Source organism: Rhinolophus ferrumequinum, chromosome 6 (assembly GCF_004115265.2).
Source record: "Rhinolophus ferrumequinum isolate MPI-CBG mRhiFer1 chromosome 6, mRhiFer1_v1.p, whole genome shotgun sequence".
Taxonomy (NCBI): Eukaryota; Metazoa; Chordata; class Mammalia; order Chiroptera; family Rhinolophidae; genus Rhinolophus; species Rhinolophus ferrumequinum.
The window spans coordinates 2170637-2193807 of NC_046289.1; the positions used below are offsets into that span (position 1 = coordinate 2170637).

At 42.4% G+C, this 23171-nt stretch overlaps 1 protein-coding gene across 3 annotated transcripts in view; it reads right to left on the minus strand.

Moving 5' to 3' along the window:
* The window catches only part of TRAF3 (TNF receptor associated factor 3), a 102288-nt gene that overhangs the window by 46751 nt on the left and 32366 nt on the right, over positions 1-23171 (minus strand). Inside the window, exon 1 of one of the 3 annotated variants that reach the window (XM_033108488.1) lies at positions 1077-1192. The exons of the other annotated variants lie outside the window; for them this stretch is intronic. The gene's annotated coding sequence lies outside the window, so the exon portion shown is untranslated. Of the gene's footprint in view, positions 1-1076; positions 1193-23171 lie in introns of those variants that run through there. 3 annotated transcript variants of the gene reach the window in all.

Consider the following 23171-nt stretch of genomic DNA (forward strand, 5'->3'; position numbering starts at 1 on the left):
CATAACAGCATCACTTGGCAGCCTCGAATGATAGTGAGCCCAGGCACCGAGCACCACCGGCCCTGACGCCATGAGCACAAGTGTGCTTCCTACTGGGGGCACACATCACCTCCCCTGGAGTGCTTGAGCCCTCGAGCAGAGCCGGAGTGGGATCAGACCTCTAGATCTATCTACCATTTCACAGGGAACAGAACATGTCCAATGGAAAGGGCACAAGTCAAAACAGGCAAACCTCTTACTTCAGAACAATCTGCCTGGACTTTCGAGAAAGAAAATGCAAGGGGAAAAGGGATAGGGAGGAGCGATCGACTGATTAAGAGACTTAAATGACATATCAGCTAACTGCAATTGTTTGGAGCCGGCTTCAAACAAACGAAAAAAATGAGACTACTGGGGAAAACTGAATGGTACCGTGATTATGAATGAAATTTTAAATAGCAGGGTTTTATTGATACTCATGAAGTTATCAAAAATAGCTATGCAGTAAATTTCACTCTGGATGTAAACATTTCAAACCCATTTTATATTCATTTTAATGTTCTAACATATTAAAGAGTTCTTAATTTCAAATATAAAATGCCATTCAATCACAAATTAGAGATTAAGACATAGTATTTTCTTTTTGAACTCCTAGAGAAAGACAGGTAAGGAGCAAACAGTTTAAGATGTGAATAGATGCCCTGCTCAGCCTGGGCAGGCCTCCACCCTCAGCCACGGGCATCCTTCTAGGGAAAGACTGGCCTCAGAGTTTGCAGAGCGTCAGCCTAAAGGAGGTGCATGCCATTACCCCTAGTTTTCAAACTCATTAATCATTACTGGATCATTGTACAGAATAATAATGTCCATTACACTCAAAGTTTAATGCTGGTTTCAAAAAAATAAAAATGAGATCAGACACACACCAAAATACAATGCCACGTATGCAGAAGATACTGAAACACATCTGTCAGAGATAAAACTGCTAAGGTCAACAATGAGTAAGTTCAGGATGTTTTTGAATTTAATTATTTTATTTTTATGCAAAGTGAAATAACCGCAAAAGAAAGAAATCTATTAAAAAATTTCTAGTGACATACCTCTGTGTCATGCTGTAAGAAGATATAGCTAAGTTTGATCAAGGAGGAGGAGACTTCAATAAAGAAAGAAGCGAGGAGGCAGTGTCAACCTTATCCTTCTTCAAATAATGTAGTGGAGTCCCTGACCTAGGAAGTAAGAATAATACTGGGTCAACTCGCATCTGGAAAATTTGGAAAGCTTTTGAAAATCGAATTTCAAAAATGTAAGTTTCTTTACTTTTTGCCATTGTAGGTTTATTTTATTTTTCAATTACAGTTGATATTCAATATTATTTTACATTAATTTCAGGTGTACAGTGCAGTTAGACATTTATAGAATTTATGCAGTGATCCCCCTGAGTAGTCTTGATATTTAACTCTTTTTTTCCAAGGAGGGCGCAGCTCACAGTGCCCCATGTGGGAATCGAACCAGCAACCTTGGTGTTATTAGCACCACGCTGTAACCAATTGAGCTAACTGGCCACCCCATCCTGATTAGTCTAGTACCCACCTGGCACCACACAGTTATTACAATATTGACTATATTCCCTATACTGTACTTTACATCCCTGTGACTATTCTGTAACTGCCAATTTGTACTTCTTAATCCCTTCACCTTTTTCACCCTGTCCTCCAAAACTCTTCCCACCTGGCAACCATCAGTATATTCTCTATATCTATAAGCCTGTTTCTGTTTTGTTTGTTCATTTATTTTGTTCTCTAGATTCCACATATAAGAGAGATCACATGGCATTTGTCTTTCTCTGTGTGGCTTACTTCACTCAGCATAATACCCTCCAGATCCATCCACGTTGTCACACATGGTAAGATTTCATTCTTTTTTATGGCTGAGTAATATTCCATTGTACATATGTACACTTCTTCTTTATCCAATCATCTATTGATGGGCACTTAGGCTGCCTCCACATCTGGGCCACTGTAAACAATGCTGCAATGAACATAGGGGTTGCATGTATCTTTTCGAATTAAGTGTTTTGGATTTCTCCAGATAAATACGCAGAAGTGGAATTGCTGGGTCATAAGGTAGTTCTATTTTTAATATTTTGAGGAACCTCCATTCTGATTTCCATAGTGGCTGCACCAATTTGCAATCCCACCAACAGTACATGAGGGTTCCCTTTTCTCCACATCCGCGCCAAGCCTTGTTATTGGTTGATTTATTGATGACAGCCATTCTGATAGGTGTAAGGTGATACCTCATTGTGGTTTTAATGTGCATTTCTCTGATGATTAGTGACACTGAGCATCTTTTCATATGTCTATTGGCCATGTGTGTCCTCTTTGGAGAAACGTCTACTCCTTGTAGTATAGTTTAATGTCAGGCAGCATAATACCTCCAACTTTATTTTCTTTTTCGAGATTGCTGTGGCTATTCTGGGTCTTTTGTGGTTCCATATAAATTTTAAGATTATTTGTTTTAGTTCTGTGAAAAATGCCATTGGTGTTTTGATAGGAATTACACTGAATCTATGTCAAATGCTTTTTCTGCTTTGGGTAGTATGGACATTTTAACGATGTTAATTCTATCCGTGAGCACGGTATATACTTCCATTTATTTATATCTTCTTCAATTTCTTTCTTCAATGTCTTATAATTTTCCAAGTACAGGGTTTTTTGTTTTTTGGGTTTTTTTTAATCTCCTTGGTTAAATTTATTCCTAGGTATTCTTTTTGATGCAATTGTAAATGGGATTGTTTTCTTCATTTCTCTTTTGGATAGTTTGTTATTGGTGTATAAACATGCAACTGATTTCTGAATATTAATTTTGTATCCTGCCAATTTACTGAATTAATTTATCAGTTCTAATAGTTTTTTGGTGGAATCTTTAGGGTTCTATCTGTATAGTAGGATGTCATCCGAAAATAATGACAGTTTGACTTGTTCCTTTGCAATTTTCATGCCTTTTTTTTTTCTTGTCTGACTGCTGTGGCTAGAACTTCCGATACTATGTTGAATAAAAGTGGTGCAAGTGGGCGTCTTTGTCTTGTTCCTGATCTTAAGGAGACCACTTATAGCTTTTCCCCATTGAGTACGATGTTAGCTATGGGTTTGTCATATATGACCTTTATTATATTGAGGTATGTTCCCTCTATTCCCACTTTGCTGATAGTTTTTATTATAAATGGATACTGTGTTTTGTCAAATGCTTTTTCTGCATCTATTGATAGGATATGATTTTTATCCTTCATTTCGTTTATGTGGTGAATCATATTAATTGATTTGTGGATATTGAACCCTTCCATCCCAGGAATAAACACCACTTGACTATGGTGTATAATCTTTTTAATGTATTGCTGAATTCGGTTTGCTAGTATTTTGTTGAGGATTTCTGCACCTATGTTCATTTGGGATATTGGCCTATAATTCTTTTTTTTTTAATGTCTTGGGTTTTGGAATCAGGGTAATAGTGGCCTTATAAAATGAGCTTCAAAACCTTCCCTCTTCTTCAATATTTTGGAATAGTTTGAGAAGGATAATGTTTGGTAAAATTCACCTGTGAAGCCATCTGGTCTAGTACTTTTTGGTTTTTTTGGGAATTTTTTGATTACTGATTCGATTTCTTTAATAGTAATTGGTCTAATCAGATTTTCTGTTTCTTCTTGATCCAGTCAGAAGAGTGTATGTTTCTAGGAATTTATCCATTTCTTCCAGATTGCCCAATTTATCGGAATATAATTATTCATAGTATTTTCTTATAATCCTGTATTTCTGTTGTCACTTTTCCTCTTTCACCTCTGATTTTATTTATTTGGGTCCTCTCTTTTTCCTTGATGAGTCTGGTTAAAGGTTTACCAGTTTTGTTTACCTTTTCAAAGAACCAGCTCTTGGTTTCACTGATTTTTGTATGTTTTTATTTAGACTCTATCTTATTTATTTCCGTTCTGATCTTTATTTCCTTCCTTCTACTCACTTTGGGCTTTGTTTACTGTTGTTGTTTTTATTTTTCTAGTTCCTTTAGGTGTAAGATTGGATTGTATAAGATTTTTCTTGTTTCTTGAGGTAGGCCTGTATTGCTATGAATTTCCCTCTTAGGACTGCTTTCATTGTGTCCCATAGATTTTGAGTGATTGTGTTGTCATTTTCATTTGTCTCAAGGTATCTTTTAATTTCTTCCCCAATCTCACTATTAACCCATTCATCGTGTGGTAGCCTGTTATGTGTTGTATCTCTGTCCTTTGATTTTTAAATGACAGCCTTCCTGGGTAGTTTTGGTTGCAGGTCCTTGCTTTTCATCACCTTGAATATTTCCTGCAAAGTTTCTGTTGAGAAATCAGCTCACAGTCTTATGGGATTTCCCTTGTAGGTAACTGCCTTTCTCTTGCTGCTTTTAAAATTCTTTTTGTCTTTAACCTTTGTCACTTTAATTACCATGTACCTTAGTGTGGGCCTCTTTGGGTTCATCTTGTTTGGGACGCTCTGTGCTTCCAGGGCTTGTATATCTATTTCCTTAACCAGGTTAGGGAAATTTTCCATCATTATTTCTTCAAATAGGTTTTCAATTCCTTGTTCTCTCTTCTCCTTCTGGTACCCCATATGTGAATACTGGTACGCTTGATGTTGTCTCAGAGGCCCCTTAAACTCTCCTTTTATGGCATTCTTTTTTCTTTTTGCTATTCTGATGAGGTGTTTTCTGCTACCATATCTTTTAAATTGCTGACGTGATCCTCTGCTTCATCTAATCTACTGCTGTGTCCCTCTAGCATATTCTTCATTTCAGTTATTGTACTCATTCCTGACTGGTTTTTTTGTTTTCTATCTCCAGTTTTATGTTTCCTATCTCTTTGTTGAAGTTCTGAGTTCCTTGAGCATCTTTATAAACAATGTTTTGAACTCTGCATCTAGTAGATTGCTTGTCTCCATTTTTTTTTGTTCTTTTTCTGGAGCTCTGTTCTCATCTTTCACTTGGGACACATTTCTTTGTCTCTTCATTTTGGCTGCGTCCCTGTGCTTCATTTCTATGTAAGAGGTAGATCTGCTATGCCTCCCAGTCTTGGCAGAGTGGTCTTATGTATTAGGTGTCCTGTGGGGCCCTGCAGTGCAGTCTCCCTGGTCACCTGAGCTGGGTGTTCCAGGTGTGTCCCTTGTGTGGGCTGTGTTTGCCCTCCTGTTGTAGTTGAGCCTTTATTGTTGTTGGCACATCGGTGGGTGTGATTGACCCTCAGGCTAACTGGCTATAAGGACTGGTCATAACTATAGCATACGAGCTGCTGTGTGGTGGCTGACTCCATGGAGCAGGATTCAGCCTAACAAAGTCTGGTGCCTGCCGAGACCACCCTCTAGAGGGGCCACTATGGGTATCAGGTGGTGCTCTGTTGTGGTCTGAAGCTGGCTACCAGGTGTGTTGGTTCTGGGGCCCCTTGGGAGGGGTTCTGGTGCAGGCCAAGGCCAGCTGCTGCCTGTGACCAGGCCGGGACTATCTGGTAGGAGTTACAAGGCAATCCAAGGTTAGTAGCTGCCCATGCTGGACCTGGAGGCATTTGGGAAAGGCCATGCTGTGAACTGAGGCTGGCTGCCTCCAGTACCTGGCTTCGGAAAGCTCTACAAAAGGCACAGAGCAAACTGAGGCCAGTGACAACCTGCCTGGGGCCTGAGGAACTTTGAGGTGTTTCAAGAAAGACTGAAGCGCAGGTCAAGGCTGGTTGCCTGCTGCCGAAAGAGCCCCTGGTGGGTACCAGTCGGGTGGAGCAAGTGGAGCTCACCAGCCTGATGCAGCTTCGACCTGGCCATGCAGGGGGAGGGTTCAACCCAGGGACAATGGCAGCTGTCTCTGCAGCCCTCGTCCTGAAGCCACAAAAGTCAGTTTCTCCGTGTATGTCTCTGGTGCCTCCCAAGCTGCTGTCCCTCCGCTGGAGTCCAGGGTAAGTGCCTGCCAGTGAGTGAGTCTGTGCATGGGCCATTGATGAGGACACGGGTTTCCAGCAGCGTTCCATCCCACCCAGACTGACAGAATGACCGCTGGTTTTCACAGCCACATGTTGTGTGGGCTTCTCTTCCCAGCACTGTGCTCTGGGCTGGGAAGCCTAGTGTGGGGCTGGGATCCCATGGTCCTCAGGGGGTACCTGTGAAGCTGAGATAACCCTCCCAATTTTCAACAGCCACACGTGGGTGTGGGACCAGCCTGTTTCTTGTCTCTGCCCCTCCTACCAGTCTCCACATGGCTTCTTCTGTATGTCCTTAGTTATGGGACTTGGTTCATCTAGACTTCAGGCAATTTTCAGTGATGGTTGTGCTATAGTTTATTTGCAATTCTGAGGTGGCCGTGGGAAAAGGCAAGCCCACACAGCATTTACCAACTCCGCCATCTTGATCAAAACCTCAAAAAACGTAAATTTCGAAAAAATGATAAAGTAAGAAGTTTAAGATAAAACATATTTAACCACTCTATATAAACATGTGCTTTGAATTTTCCACATTTTTGAGTTGGACATACATTACAAAGTCTGAATATATTCAGAATATTTTTATTTTAAAATCACTTTTATCATGAAGTATTACATACAAGGTCAGACAATTAAGTTCACGAACTCATCCTAAAAAAAGTGCTACATACCTCATTGCTGAATATCACTACAGTCACCTTCGATGTACTCCCCCTGGGAAGCTATGCACTGACGCCAGCACCTAATCCACCCTTCAAACCAATTTTGGAACTCTTTCTGGAATGGCCATCAGAGCTGTCATTGTATTACCCTTGTTGCCATGAATGTCATCAAAATGTCTTCCTTTCAATATTTCCTTTACCTTCAGGTAAGAAAAAGGAGTTATCGGGGGCCAGATCAGGTGAGTAAGGAGGGTGTTCCAATACAGTTACAGTAGTACCTCAGTTTTCAAAAGTCTCCATTGACAAACATTGCGGTTTATGAACACTGTAACTTTTATGGATCTATGGTATCATTAGATAGTAAAATTCATGCTAAATTTGCAGTTTTAGGTGTTGATTTTAAAGGCCTGGAATGGATTAATCCATTTTGCATTACTTTCTATGGGGAAATTGTGCCTCGATTTTCGAACATTTCAGAACTCAAACAGTCTTCCGGAACGGATTACGTTTGAAAACTGAGGTAGTACCACTGTATTTGTTTACTGGCTAAAAACTCCCTCACAGACAATGCCGTGTGAGCTGGTGCATTGTCATGATGTAAGAGCCATGAATTGTTGGCGAAAAGTTAAGGTTGTCTAACTTTTTCATGCAGCCGTTTTAGCACTTCCAAATAGTAAACTTGGTTAACTGTTTGTCCAGTTGGTGCAAATTCATAACGAATAATCCCTCTGATATCAAAAAAGGTTAGCAACATCGTTGCAACAAGTTCGTGAACTTAATTGTCAGACCTTGTATATACAGAAACACATAGGAAATATGTAAGTACAGTTTCCTAAGGTTATTACACAAACCCTAGTTCAACTGCCATCCAGACCAAGGTTACTGCTGTTACCCCCAAAAGGATGGGTGCCACACTCTCATCCCAAACCCTGTCCTCCCTCTGTAAGTAACAACTACCCTAACGTTTATAGTTATCATTTTCTTGCATTTCTTAGATTTATCATGTAGGTATGCACCCTAACTGATACAGTTTATTTTTGCCAGCTTCTGAATTTTATATAAACAGAATCACACTGTATGTAGTCTTTTGTCTTGTTCCCCCCATAATTGTTGCTGTACCTGTCATTTATTTTTATTGCTGCGTAATATTCTGTGTAAATAGACCACAATTTCCTTATCTATTCCCACATCCCCTGGGTAGTTTCTGCTTTGGAGCAAGTATCAACACTAGCAAGATCCTTCTGGTACAGCTATCTTAAGCGCGTAGGCACATGTTTCTCTGGCGTACATACCTAGAACATGACTGATAGGTTAATGAATAAGTGTGCACTCAGCTTTGCTACTTGAAGCCAGCTATTTCCCAAAGCAGCTGTAACAATGTACACTCCCACCAGACGGGATGGGGGAGTTCCTGTTGTTCAACTTTTTCAACAAGACTTCTCAGGCTTTTTAATTCTTTTAACTGAATGGCTGTGAAGTGGTAGCCTAAGAATTCTTTATTACGTAGAATTTTATTATTATTTTGAACAAAGAATTCATGCAATTCTACATCTGTCAATTGCTGCAATGGAGATTTAATTTTGCAACTAAGCCTTCATGCACTTTTCCAATGGTTACTGCACTCCCAACTTCTCACCAGGCATAACTCTCCACTCAGTCCAGCAGCTGCCACAGACACTGACTCCGACCCCCAGGCACAGGGGACCTGTGTCAGTCAGGCCTGCCAATAGGAGCATTCTACTCCATGGCCAGAGTGAGCTCATCTCTGAGCACACCCAAGTCAAAATTAATGAAGTCTTTTCTTCATCCTCTGGTACTTAAAGAGACTGTTCTGTTCCTCTTTCCCAAAGAACTTGAACATGAGCTCATAGATCTGGCAACTAGGAGTGAAGAGCCTGTATGAGAATACTGCAAACATGGAGGAGGACGCTGGGGAAGAAACTGACCTACCTGCAGCCAGCCCTACCTCAGATTCTTCAATGAGGTGATCAATCAATCCTCTTTTTACCTGTGACAGTGAAGGTCCAGTTATATCAGAAAGAGTCCTGATACAATCATATATTTAAAAACATGAAATTTCATCTACTCAGGAAACTTAGGTCAAACTTAAGGTCTACTCAGGTCAATTAAGGTAATACACAAACACACACACACCCTCAATATTTTTCATTTACATTTTGTAAATCAAAACAGTTTATCACCCAAACTTGGACTACAGTTCTTGTCAATGGCAAATTAACTCTGTTTCTTTAGCAAGAGAACTAAAAATTAGTAGCTGTAATTTATTTGTCCTTATGTTATAAACACTTCACTAATTATACTACCCGTTTGGTTTTAGTAGGAAGGTTGTGATAACCTCAAAAATGAACTAGGTTCAATATATGGTGATGGAAACAGAACTGACTCTGGGTGGTGAACACACAATGTGATATATAGATGATGTATTTCAGAATTGTACACTTGAAATCTATGTGACTTTACTAATAATTGTCACCCCAATAAACTTTAATTAAAAAGAAAGAAAAATTGTGCTTGCTTCGGCAGCACGTATACTAAAAAGAAAGAAAAATGAACTAGGACATGTTCCCTGTCTTATTCTGAGGAAGAATTTGGGTAAGAGTGGAATTATTTCTTCCTTGGAAGTCTGGTAAAATTTAACAGTGAAGCCATCTGTGCCTAACAATTTTTAATTACTGATTCAATTTTTTAAATGATTACAGGGCTAATTAAGGTTTTCTATTTCTTCTGCAGTTACTTTTAATAAGTTGTATGTTTCAAGAAATGTGTTTATTTCATCTAATTTTTTTGACCAACATGATGCTATTTCTAGTAACATTTTAATATATTTTTATAGTCTACTGAATCTTTACTGGTTTCTTTTTCCTTTCATTTCACTGATTGTGCCTTCTCTTTTTTTTAATGTTATCAGTCTCACCAGAGGTCTTCAATTTTATGACTACTCAATGAACCAATTTTTGATTTTGTTAATCTTTTCTACTAAAAATTTTCCATTTGATTAATTTGCTCTTATTTCTATTATTTTCTTCCTTTGGGTTTTTTCCTATTATTTTTCTAATTTTTAATTAGAATGCTTAGCCTATTAATTTTTTACTTTTCTAAGGCTACAAATCTCCCTCCATGTACAGCTTTGGCTGCATTCTACAAGTTTTGATATATAGTATTTTCATTATCACCCAGTTGAAAATTTTTTCTAACTTCCATTATATTATCTTCTTAGACCCATGTTACTTAAAAAATATTTCTTTATATATTTAAACTTTTAAGGATTTTATAGTTATCTTTTTGTTACTGATTTATAGCTCAATTCCACTAAGGTCAGAAATTATAATCTGTATTATTATAAAATTGCTTTGAAATATATTGAGATTTGCCCTATAGCCCTGTATTGTTCAATTTTTACAAATGTCTATGTATGCATGAAAATAAAGTACATATATGTTGCAGTTTCTGGATAGAATGTTATTTATATGTAAATCAGGCCAAGGGTATTGATCCTATTTAAAACACCTGTACTTACAGATTTGGTGGGGGGGGGGATTTTTTCCTTTTTTTTTTTTTTGGTCTGGTTATTCTATCAATTACTGAGAAAAATTTCCATCTGAACTGGAAATTTCCATCTAAACTGAAATGGAAAATTTCCATTTTCCTTCTACTTCAACTTCCTTTAAAATTTCTTGTAGTGTAGTTCTGCTGGTGATAAATTGTCAACTTCCATTGGCCTAGAAATTTTGACTTGACTTTCATTTATATCACTCTGTTGTCTTCTGGATGGCACAAGTTCTGACCAGAAATCTGCTATCATTTTATCTTTGTTCCTCTGTCTTCTTTCCTTCTCACTGCTTTTTAAGATTGTTTTTCCTCTTTACTACTGGTTTTTCAACAATTGGATTATGTGGTACCTTGATATGGTTTTCTTTGATTACTCTATTTGAGGTTTGTGATCTTGTGATTTACAGTTTTCATCAAATCTGGACATTTCAGCCATTATTTCTTCAAATACTATTTCGATTCCCTCCTCTTCTTCTGGAACTCCACTTACAAATATTTTAGAACAGGTGATTTTGACTCAAAGATCACGAATACTGTTATTTTGTTCAGTTTTCTTTATTTTTTGTGCTGTATTTTAGATAGTTTCCATCACTCTGTTTTAAAGTTCACTCATCTTTCCTTCTGTGGTGCTAATTTGTTGTCTGGCTTCTCTCTCCCTGCCCTGTAATGTTGAAACTGTCTCAAGGCCACGATTGGCAAACTACAATCTGAGGGCCAAATCTAACCTGCTGCCCATTTTTATAAATAAAATTTTATTGGGACACATCTACACCCATTTATTTATATGGTAGGAAAGCAGCCACCGACAAAGGCAGAGTTGAATAGTTGTAACTTAGACCTATGGTCTGCAAAGCAAAATTTACTACCTGGTCTTTGAGAGAAAAAATTTGTGGGCCACTGTTCCATAGAATAAGCTGGAATGTCATAGGGCTCATTTCATTTGCTCCCTTTATTTCAGGGAACACAGGCCTAACCTTTCTGCTGACCAATGTTTGAAAACTGCTGCTTCATATATTTTGTGTGGTTTCCAAGTTGGTTAAGACAGGAGTCAGGTTTGAGACTAGAGTGAGGCACTTGCCTCAGGTACAAATTTTAAGAGAGTGACAAAAAAGTCAGCAATACAGACAAAATCAAAATTAATGCAAGAAAATCCATGAGAAACAAAATATTAACATTTTGATTAAAGACAGTATCAGTAATAGAGCTGAGCTAAGCTATATTGGAGCTAAGGCAAAAGGAAAAATCATTAATAATGATCCTGTATTTAAAACTTGATTTTTTCCATCATGGATTTTTTCCCATAAAAGTTGTTTTTAAGTATTGCATTAAGATGTCATTAACCTCAATTACTGAGCTTTCTGGTGCCCCTTTAAATTCTGCACCTGAAGCAAGTGCCTCAGTCACCTCACCTTAGTACTGGTGGAGAACAAATCTGGTCCCTGTTACTTCATCAAGACGGAAATGGAAGATTCCAGGAACAAGTTTCTTGGTAAGCAGAATCGCACCAATGCATCGTAACTACTAGCGTTTATCAGAACTGGCAAATTAAATGTTTTCTCAGAGGTATCTCAGAAACAGAAAAGGCTTCAATGTGACACATTATGCTCTAATTACGTCTATTTGCAACTAAAGGTCTTATATTTATGAGTTCCTACACACACACACACACTTTGTAGACAGGAAAATACTATATAAAAATGTCAGTATACGCCACAAAGATATTGTGACTCTAAAACAATACTGTCCAGTAATTCTGTAAATCCAGATGATAGATTTACATTATAAGATATCCCAAAACAGCCACGCCGCACCCGCTACCAAGTCAATTTATTGATTGTGTCTCCGAACATAATAGTTCAATTAAAAGCAACTCAACCAACAAACCTCCTTTCCTGATTCTGTAGGAGTACCAGCCTTCTGAAATTAGTCAGCTCATTTCCCAAGTATTTCCAGCTCTCACTCACTCCTCTCTAATAAATGTGGTAGGAAAGCACTGGGCAAGCAAGAGGACCATCTCACCTACGTGATAATAAAGGGACTTCTACACAGAAGCCAATCTCTACACTCGTATCCTCTACATTGCTCATTTCATTTTCCAAGGCACAGGTGCGGGAAAACGTTTTCAAAAGTAATAACCAAAAAAATACTTTTGCTTAATTAAAATTTTTATGGTATTAAGTTTAGTGGAGAAATAAGGACTATGAAATTACGTTATAATTTTTAATGAAGAAATAGTCTAGAAGACATGAACCTCAAATTAATGTAACAATTAGACGCCATTCAGTCACTCCCTCCCCATCTGGCCTGGCCTTGGGCCTGCGTCTACCCCCTATGCTCCCTGCCCCCTTCATCCCGAGGGCAGGCCTGCAAATGCGCTCCACTGGCCTTGCTCCTGCGTTTTTGCTCCTTCTCTCCCACTCCCTCCATAGTCTTGTCAAACACTTCACCCTCAAGAATTCCATTCAAGTATCTTGACATCTACTATTTACACTAACCCCCGTGTTTCACTAACCTTTAGGGCAGGGATCATGCTAGATTTAGCTCTGTACTGCTACACAGACTCCAGCACCTAACAAGGTGCCAGACAAACTAGGCAGACACTTGCCTTCTGGGGAGCTAAACTCCTCTAAGCATCTTTCTACAAGCCTTCCTTCCCCAGTGAAAGTGACGCTCCCCCAACCCTAGTCTACACTATAAGGTCACCCACTGTAACACTTACAAGCCTGTACTGGCCTTGCTTCCTCCTCTCTCTCCCACTTGACTGTGTGTGTTTCCTGAAGACAGAAATGCGTCTTCTTCAGGTGTGTATCCTTGGCACTTAGAAAGTATTTACCACACAGGAAGCACTCACTACGTATTAGTCGCAGCTATTAACTACTCCTGTAGTTCTTTCTTCCTCACAATTCTCTAACGACTTTTCTCCTTCGTCCCCTCCGTGACAGAGATGAGGAAACTGGAACATAAAGATTCAGCAACTTCTCAACCTTACGCTTCCGTAGCGGGGAGTGGTCTGCCTCTCGAGCCCATGGCCCTGAACAACTGTCTGTGACCAGGTGTGTGTGACAGCCTCAGCAAGTGCTCAGGGCTTAGGATGTCACAAAATCGAAAGAGACGTATGCTGTAAAATCAGATTTTCCATTTGCATCTCAAATGATCTTTGAAAGGTCACCCAATGGTCCAAACCTCTCCTTGGACTGTTGAGGAACTAAGAGAAGGACATTCAGCAATTTGCCCAACGTCAGTCAGAATCACCAGGACCGAAACCTGGGTTTTTAGGACTAGTGCTCCCTCCAAAGAGACTTGGCCACAGTGTTTTTCTCGATGGTTCTGACACCTGTAGATTCAAATCCTGGGCAATAATCTAATTCTTTATCGAAAAGCAAAACATGTACCTCAAAATTACAGGAACATACCTCCAAATGCCTGCCAGATGCATTTGTCCCTTTTTAAAACCAAGCACCTTTCATTGTTTGATCTTCAGCACTGACATTTCCGGGGTTTGTTTATTCCCTCAGGACTAACACATGACATTCACAACCAGATGCACCAAAGACAGCACCTGTCGCTGAACCAGGTAAGGCCATTTCTGACTTCAAGGGGGACACTGAGAGCTTGCAGAGGCGAAAATAAATTTTCTCACATCATTTACATAGTAATTTCCTTAGTTTCTGCTACTTTAATATGAGAACTAGAATTATTTAGCTTACTTTTGAAAAGCATTATCCAAATGGATCTGAACAAAAAGGAGGAAAAGAGCAGGTTAAGAGTGAAATGACTACCCCATGCTACTGGGTAATAGTTAAAACTATTCTTGGATGAAAGAAGCCATATTTTGGATCTACAATGTAATGGTAAACTTAGTTTTGTTTTTGGCACTGGAATAGATTTCTCTGAAGTCTTATTCACCTGCAATCATGATCAAACATCCCTTACCACGGCATACTTTAGTCCTAAAATGCAAACGGTCAGACATATTTTTACACATTGGTAGAGTCATGTTGAAGAGTAAAGCTATCTAGGGTATTCTTTCTAGGATCTCTTTGAATTTAGTATTCTTCATGCTACGTAAACCCCGCAGAATAAATCTCTTCCTAATCAGACGTGACCCCATTGCTAAAACTGCTGGGCCCTTTAGCACAAAGCTCACTATGTGGCACCTACTGATCACATCGTTCTAACTGAAGAGCTGTAGGAGTGTGAGAACTTTCCAGGTCACCTTCAGATGTTCATCTAATTGGCCTTTCAAACAAATTCTCTTCTGCAATGTTGGCTTTTGCTTAATATAGTGATGATTCATTGCAGTTTACTCAGTGAACTTAAAACATTTGTTACGCAACATCTAATTTCTTAGGGTTCCCCCAAAATTTATCACTATTTTGAACATAAGATATTCTACTGTCAACACGTTTTCAACGAATAAAATGGCCCCATTAATAAAATCTTCTACTGGAATAATGTGAAAATGAAGCTTTATTTGTAGGTAGCAGCAGTGTTGCTAACGACTCCGGATCGACTCAGCAAGCCAGGAGCTCCCAGAAGGGCAGGGCACGAGCACCGTCCACTGTGGCCCCCACAGTCCCTGGCTCAGCCCCAGAGGGTCCAGGGCAGTTGGGACCAAAGCAAGGCTTGTCAAACCCCGGGATCCATCTCTGTCCACTCTCACAAGTGCCTGATCAGTATTTTTGAATGACAGAAACCTTGCCCCACTCTGGTACCTGTCATGAGGAAAATGGAAGAGAATTTCCTATGAATTAAAATATCAGAAGTACTGGGGCAGGTTTCACTAGTTTCTCAAAGCTACCTCACTATCCTCAAAAATCTCTACACTTGAATTAGAAGGACCATTTAAATTTGTTAACCCTCACAATTTATTCGTTCACTTACACGAAAAAGAACTTGAGGGAAGAGCAAACTAAGGAAGGAGAACTGAGGACATAAAAAGTCACCTATTCTTAGTGTTTTCCTACCCCCTGTAGGAGGGAGACAACAGAAGTATTCAATCATTTGAAAAAATAGTAAGTTAGTAATAGAAAAATTTCTTGGTTGAATCAGAAAACACTTGAGGGCTGGCCTGGTGGCTCAGGTGGTTGGAGTGCTGTGCTCCTAACACTGAGGTCGCCGGTTCGATTCCCACATGGGCCAGTGAGCCGCGCCCTCTCCAGCTAAGATTGTGAACAACGGCTGTCCCTGGAGCTGGGCGGCTGTGAGCAGCGGGAGGGTGGTATGAGCTGCCGCGGGCTGCTGTGTGCTGCTGTGAGTGGCCGGCAGCCAGCGTGAGTGGCCGGCAGCCAGCGTGAGCGGCCCGCAGCCGGCGAGAGCTGCTGTGAGCTGCTGTGAGCAGCAGACCGACGACTAGTGACCAACTGCCTGAGCCGGGGGGGGGGAGGGGGGGGCGCAAGGCTCCTAACACCAGCACGGGCCAGGGAGCTGTGTCCTACACAACTAGACTGAGAAACAACGGCTTGAATGGGGGGGAGGCGAAAAAAAGTGTGGGGGGGAGAAAACACTTGAGAACTTCGAGACGGTCTTATAAAAAGGGTCGACGCAGGTCATCACAACCACCTCAGAGGAAGACTCTGGTCTCTGGTGCTCATTTATTCACACTCAAAAAGCATTCTCGTGCCTAGTCTGGGGCAGGCACCGTGCAAGGGGAAGGGGACAGGACAGGACCCCTGCCTTAGAGATCTGACTGTCTGCAGGGAAGGGGACACAGTCCAAGTAACTGTGCGTGTGTGTGAGCACGTGACCTGAAAACTACTGAAGGGAAGCACACACGGTGAACCCAACAATGACAGCCATCTATGTGGGTACACAGAAGGCCTCCCTAGGGAGAGATGTCTAAACCACAATCTGAAGAATCAATAGAAATTAATTATTTCTGTAATTTACAGATTTTAATATTATAAACATAGGTAAATGCAGTAAGAAAACTCAAGTGTTTAAAAAGTGCCTTAGTATTGAACATCAATTCAATATCTTATTTTGTAGGTTATATAGGGGGAAATATCCCAAAACAATTAAAGGATATTGAACTTTCTGCTGTAGTTCCGCTTGATATTAATTAGTATGTACATATACATGCACACATACACTAATATATATCAATCACAAGGATATAAGCACATATATATATATTATATATATATATATATATAGGTATGTATATATAAAATAAATATCATACTGATAAATATTAGTGCTTGGTAACATTAATTGAAGGAGTGGGGTTTTGGCCAGAGCTTAGAAAATGTGTTTGTCAAAAAAACACTTTTCTTGGTAGCCGGATGGCTCAGCTGGTTAGAGCGGGAGCTCTGAACAACAGGGTTGTCGGTTTGATTCCCACATGGGCCAGTGAGCTGTGCCTCCACTACTAGATTGAAGACAACGAGCTGCCACTGACCTTCTGGAGGGGTGGCCAGATGGCTCAGTTGGTTAGAGTGGTTAGAGCTCCCAACAACAAGGTTGCCAGTTCAATTCCCACATGGGATGGTGGGCAGCACCCCCTGCAACTAAGATTGAAAACAGCGACTGGACTTGGAGCTGAGCTACGCCCTCCACAACTAGATTGAAGGACAACGACTTGGAGCTGATGGGCCCTGGAGAAACAGAATGTTCCCCAATAAAATTTAAAAAAAACAACAAACCACTTTTCTTCTCACACTTCTTTTCCAAGCAACAAACTAAACTTCTGTAGCAACTCACTTCCTACATAAATTACATTTCAAAAATATCTGTATTAAAGGTAATACAAGAGCTGTAACAACCCATAATAGATGCTTTGTTTTAAATTATTATAATCAAAACTTCAGATGAGCAAATCTAAATGTAGGAAATAAATTTGCTTTATAAGATTTGCAGTTGCCAGTTGTAAGAAACCACACCACTCATAATGAGGCATGACAAAACTGTGCAGTGCTATTAGACCTTTTCAAAATCCCAGGTGGAATAAAAAGGGAAACAATACTTGAGACTGTGGGGGCTGAGTTACGGTGCTAGCTAAGAAAGACTCCTATACTCCAGGCAACAAGACCCATGCTGGGCTTGCAGGGAGGTCGGCCCTGGGCCAAAGAGAGAGGCAGGCCAGGGCCGGCCAGGCACCTGTGGGAGCTCGGGACAGGGCCCTGTGACCTGGGCTTTGACACTCGCCTCTGCACCCTGGGGCTGGGTGCCAGTGGCACAGAGGGCTGAACAAGACTACGTGAGGTTTTAACGTTTCACAATCTATGTCGTCAATAGTCTAGAATACTGAAGAGGCATCTCCTTGAGGGTGGCAAACTCAAGCCCCATCCTAACCCTTTCTCTACAAACGTTTCAACTCCATCTGCAACTCCATCATCACGCAACAGTAGAGTAACTCAGGAAATAGAATCACCTCGTTATGTCGACGTCCTACGGCTGAGCACGACAGGGAAGCACATAAAAGGGGAGTTTATTCCAATCTGAGGGTCTGAAGATGGTTGCAAATTAATCTTCATTGATGAACTTGCCTGTGAAATGACACTCTGCAACATACGACGGGCTCATCTATGTGAAAATATGTCATTTTCAATTGAATATCATTTTTTGGACATGTCAAGATACTGTCCTCCTTCAATTAAAGTTATTTTTATTCTAAGCCAAAGAACGATTTTAATGAGATTATACTATTGAATTGAGTTTTAGTTTATCACCCGCTTTAATACCAGCGCCTGATTCACTTCCCGTAAGTTAGTGAATACTTCTACATCTGGATTTGAATGGTGAGAACAGAGAATGTGCTGGTTTTTCCCCTGGGGTTTTATCTCATCTAAACTACCCAGGGATCTAAGGCCAGCTGTGTGCTAAGGCACTTGCTTTGGGGACCTGGTTAAGTTAGACTCTCAGGGAGGGCTTCTAGGTCACGTGATTCCTCAGATCAAGATTAATCAGTGTCCCCACGATCTAAAAGCAGACACCTTTCTCCACCTGGAAGGTTACTTCGAAGACTCCTGATGCATTTCTCTCGTGAGATGAGAAAGATCATTTAATCATCTCTCACCTGAGTAACACAGTAGTCTTGGGCTCTTTATACAGGGCCAAAGGGAAACTTCTGAAGATTGCATTCTTGTCTCATTCTCACCATTCCGAGTTTTCCCCGTTTACCACCTGCCTACTGAGCTATGGGACCCAGGTGCTACTGGGCCTGCCCACTGACTGGCCTTATTCCTTCTGTCACCTTTGCTCACCATCCCCAAATCTGTGATTGCTCTATCACTTTTCAGGGTCCCCAAGTTATTCAGCTATTTACTGGGTTCCTGTAACTTCTAAGCCGAGATTCAACAATGAGAAATGTGCTTCCTGCCCTCATGGAGATTTGGGGGATGGGGCGGGGGCGGGGGGCGGGCGGCTAAGTACTGTGAGAATGCCCTCACTGCCTGGTAACCTGAGCAGAGACAAGCAGGATGGAAGACCAGGCAGGTGGCCCAGTTGCGCTCGTCTGGGCCAGAGGCAGGCAAGCTGTGGCCCAGCGTTCTTTAAGTCCTTTTACTGGAACACAGCTCATGGGTTTACACACTGTCTACCACAGAGGAGACACAGGACAGCCCGGCACAGCCTAAAACAGTCCCTGTCTGGCCCCTAACAGAAAACATGTGCTGCCCCCTGGTCTAGGTCGTCAGCAGCCCCCACCTCTTTGGGCCGTGCCTTTGCTTCTGCCCATGATGTCAACTTCTGCACGGAAATGAAACACATGCACCACGGGAGGCACAGGGCGGGGGAAGAACGCACAAGGGTGTCGTGCACCTGAATCCACCTGTGCTCACCACACAGTGCTCCCTTCTCCTAAGACACGGAGACCTGCCCAGAAGCCCTTCCTGTTTGCAGACCTGTCTCCAGCCCTCACACCCTTTCCTTCCTGCCCACTCCATGGAAACCCAGAGTACAGCTCACCTCTTAGCAAAGACTCAACAGGAACTCCCACACGGGACAGACACTTCAGAAGTGCTGCAGGCAAGCCCAAGTCACCTGCCAGGCTGTCATCGTGGCTCTGCAATTTGAATTCCCGCACTCAGCAACCACAGCCTATGAGGGAGGGCTGGGCGCTCAGCACCGTGGTTAACAGAATGGAACCCTAATCTGCCATTTTTATTCGGCTGTTGAGTAAATTAGATTAAGAGTCCGATGATGATTTCAAGGTGATTAAAATGTTCTGGATGCACAACTGGAATACACTAAAAATACTGAATGGTACACTGTAAGGGTGGTGTTCACAGGACACAAATTGTCCTTCAAAAGTGGTTAAAAATTTTTAAGGCGCATTATCCATTAATTTCTTATGCTTTTATCTCTAGCGTGTAATAAAACACCATCGCGCATCCTGGTGAACGAAAACACTAAGGATTACAGTAACTAGGCTTCACAATAAATTCCTCCAAATGCAGGGCATGAGCCACCACTTGTCACGTTCACGGGTTCTGTGGGCGGTGACCTTGACAGCAGACAGCGCTGACAGCACGTCTCTGCTCCAGTGCCTGGGACTCAGCTAGAAAGTGAGAGAAGTGGAAAGCCAGGATCATGCGACGGGCCACTCACTCACACACCAGGTGGCCGCTGGCAGGGGTGCCGGAGGGCCCTGCCATGTGGGCTTCCTGAAGGAGCTGGTTGGGCCTCTTCACAGCATGGCGTCTGGCTTCCCTCAGAGCAAGTATCCCAAAGAGAAGCCAAGCAAAAACTGTACCTTTTAAAGACCTAGCTTGGAAGCCACGTAACATTTCTGCCATACTTTGGAGTGAGGCGGCTGACAAACCTGGCCCAGGTTCACAGGGAAGGGACAGAGACCCCTCCACCCCCTGGTCAGAGTTCCACTGTGAGAATACACAGGATGGGAGATGTCACTGAGGCCATCTAGGAAAATACAATGTCACCCCAAGTAAGTCCTACTGTAACATCGCCATCTTCTTGAAGACTGGCGAATCAAAATTCTGGGTTAACTGGCATCTAGCTAAAAATCAATCTGTATTTCAAGCCTTATAAGCTGAATCTCTTACTACTTGTAATAAGTTGTAACTTGTAAGCTGCACCTACTAGTACTATGTTGTTTTGCTTTGGAAGATAGAGTGACCTTGATTTAATAGGTGATCGTTTTGGTTCACACACACAGCCCTACTCCCTACGCCGTGACCAGGCGGCACGGAGCTTCTCCGGAGATGCCCCGGGCTTTTTATCTCTAGCGTGGAGACGGCCTGCACGCTCAGGCGGCACCAGCTCTGTGCACAGGACGCTGGTCTTTCATCACCACCGACCAGAAGGGCAGAGGGCATGCTCCTTCCCCTCCCGGAAGTCTCCAGCACGCTGAGTAGTTCAATAAATGACAGAAGAAGGAAGAGAAGGTATGAATTTTTAAAGTTATCAATGAGAGAGCTCTATTCCTGTGATTACGAAAGGCGTGTTTGTGATCATGGGAAAGCAAAAACACTTAACTGAGGACAGCGCCCTTCTGCCGGGAAAGCAGTCCTTAGGGGAAGGCAGGACCAGGGGCCTCTCCGACCCTAGATCTGGTTCTGACTGGCTCTGGGACCTTAACCCAGGGGCAGAACTTCTTTGGGCCTCCGTTTCCTCGTCTGTAAAACAAAGGGATCGAATGAGATGAAGATTCTTCACCAAGGCCTGTAGGCGAGTCACTGCAATGTGCCCCCTGACGTGAGCCTGGAAGTCCAATCCACCTTCAAGTGTAAAATTTAAACTGCATGATCTGAATGTAAGAGAATGAATTCTATACGAGTGTGGAATGTTCTCCTGGAACCTGGCCAGGTCCTCTCTTCAGAGCTTCTCCCTCCCTCAGCAAGCCACCATCGTCCCCAGGGCCGCCTCAGACTTTGGTCCCCAAGGCAGCCAGGCTGTCTGCAGGCCTTTTACAATATATTAACAGATACTTCAGTCCCATGCAGCCAAGGTATCAATATCGTTTAAATGCACAAGAGGGACTGGTTTTCAAAGAAACTATGCCATGTACATTTCTAACAAACAGCAAACAATCCTGTAGTAATGAAGAAACAGGCCTTCGCCTGTTATTTTCGCAGGTTGGCGTTTGAACATGGCTCTCTCCCCCCAAGCATCCTGGTATCCTGGAGCAGACAAGGGCAGGGCTGGCTCCCAGAGGGCCAGACTGTCTCAGGGCCCTGGGTGTGTTACCGGGAGGAAGCCCTTCTTCACGTGGACAGAACGCCCCGCAGGACCACACCCCACACGGGCTGCAGCACACAGGCCGAGCAGCTGGGCGATTATACACACACACGCTACTTCCCCAACCTGAAGTTGAGAACCATCTCTCAACCACAGTCTGTTGCCAGGAATCAAGAGACCAAGGCAGATGTCACCAGAGGAAAAAACTGAGCTGAATGGACAACTCTGGCAAAGAAAGAGAAAGGATGTGCTACACAGGGGAAGCTGAATTTATTTACGCTAAGAGTGAATGTGGGCTCTCAGCTGGCACATCTCACTTAAAACGCCAGAAGGCTCACATCCCATTCATAAGCTTTTCAGAGTGCATGCAGTTGCCATGGTAACCCTGGCATTACATTTCTTGGCGTTGGACATATAAATTGCCACCCATAATGCATTTAATACACAGTTTGGGGCCACTGACTCATAGCAAAACAAATCTGAGCTCTGTCAGCCTCCCTCTTAGACAAACAGAGAAGCAGCTAGAGGTAGGACGGATTCCCCCCAGGATCAGCACAGAGCTGCACACATACAAAAACGCTCCTCTGAAAGTAAATAAGAACTAAGGAAATCAGACTTCATCACCCACCACCCTATGGCTGAGATTTTGTAAAACAAAATGTTCCATGCCAGGTTAAGGAAATTGGCATTGCTTAAGTTAAGGAAACGAATAAATTACATCCAGATCGATGTGTCTGGAATTCGACCATGTTTTAGCAAGTAAAAGAAAAAACAGATCTCTTTAAAAAACATTTTCAATAATTTATTTTGAGGGCAGGTGCCAACACTAAATATGACAACTGTTCCAATATCCAAATTGTCTTAATAAGAAACCAAAGTTTTATTTCTTAGGTTCAGAACAGATCTACTCAGTCACAATTCTTCACCTTTACTAGGGATATCTGTAAACACTTAAAATCCACATTCCGCACGATTTTTCTAGTCCCTTACCTTCTCATGAGCCACTGTGGGAACAGAGAACAGGATGAGGCCGTGCACAAGCTGCGGGCGCTCCAGCCCCGTCCTGGGGAGCCCACCGCACCGGCTATGGAGCAGCGGCTGCAGGACCTGCCTGCGCAGCGCCAGCCTTCAGGAGACTCCCTCCGTTCTCGTCGCAACCGGCTAGGGCCAGGGGAGCGCTACCTTCCCAATCTCCGCCAGTCGGCACGCTTGTTTCCATATTGACAGAGGCTCTGCTAACCGCTGCATTGCAGTCTTTCTGAAAGCTCCCAACCTCGGAAGCAGAGCGCTGGAGAGACCTTGGCACAGGAGGCTGCCTTTTGAATCACAAAGATTCTGTAAGGTCCTTTAAACAAATGTTGCAAACCCCTGGGGGGGGGGTGCATTTCTAGCATTCCAACCTGTTTCCTGAAGGCTGACTGGTGTGCGGTTTTCACTGGAGGATGGCCCTGGCCACGCATGTGCTGGGGAAGAATGCTCAACTTGGCGAAACGTGCATGACGACACTGTGTTGCATGTGCAAGGGCTCCCTGTGAGAATCCTCACATCTGCTGCCTAACGCCAGCTCCCAACCTCCTGAGAAGCCGCTAGGGAACGACCAGGACACACAAGTAAAGCAACACCCCCCGCTGCTCTTTGAATACCCGGCTACCTTCACGTACAGTGAAAACCATCATGTGGTCGGTGCACTTGAAAGACCAAACTACTGACCAATTCAGAAAAGGGACTTAGGACAGCAGCCTGCTTACTAAGTGACCTTTAATTTCCATTCACTCATTCGACACATTCGGTGAGCATGAACCATGGTCGCACGCGAAAGGGCTGCGTGGGGCAGACCTCACCGT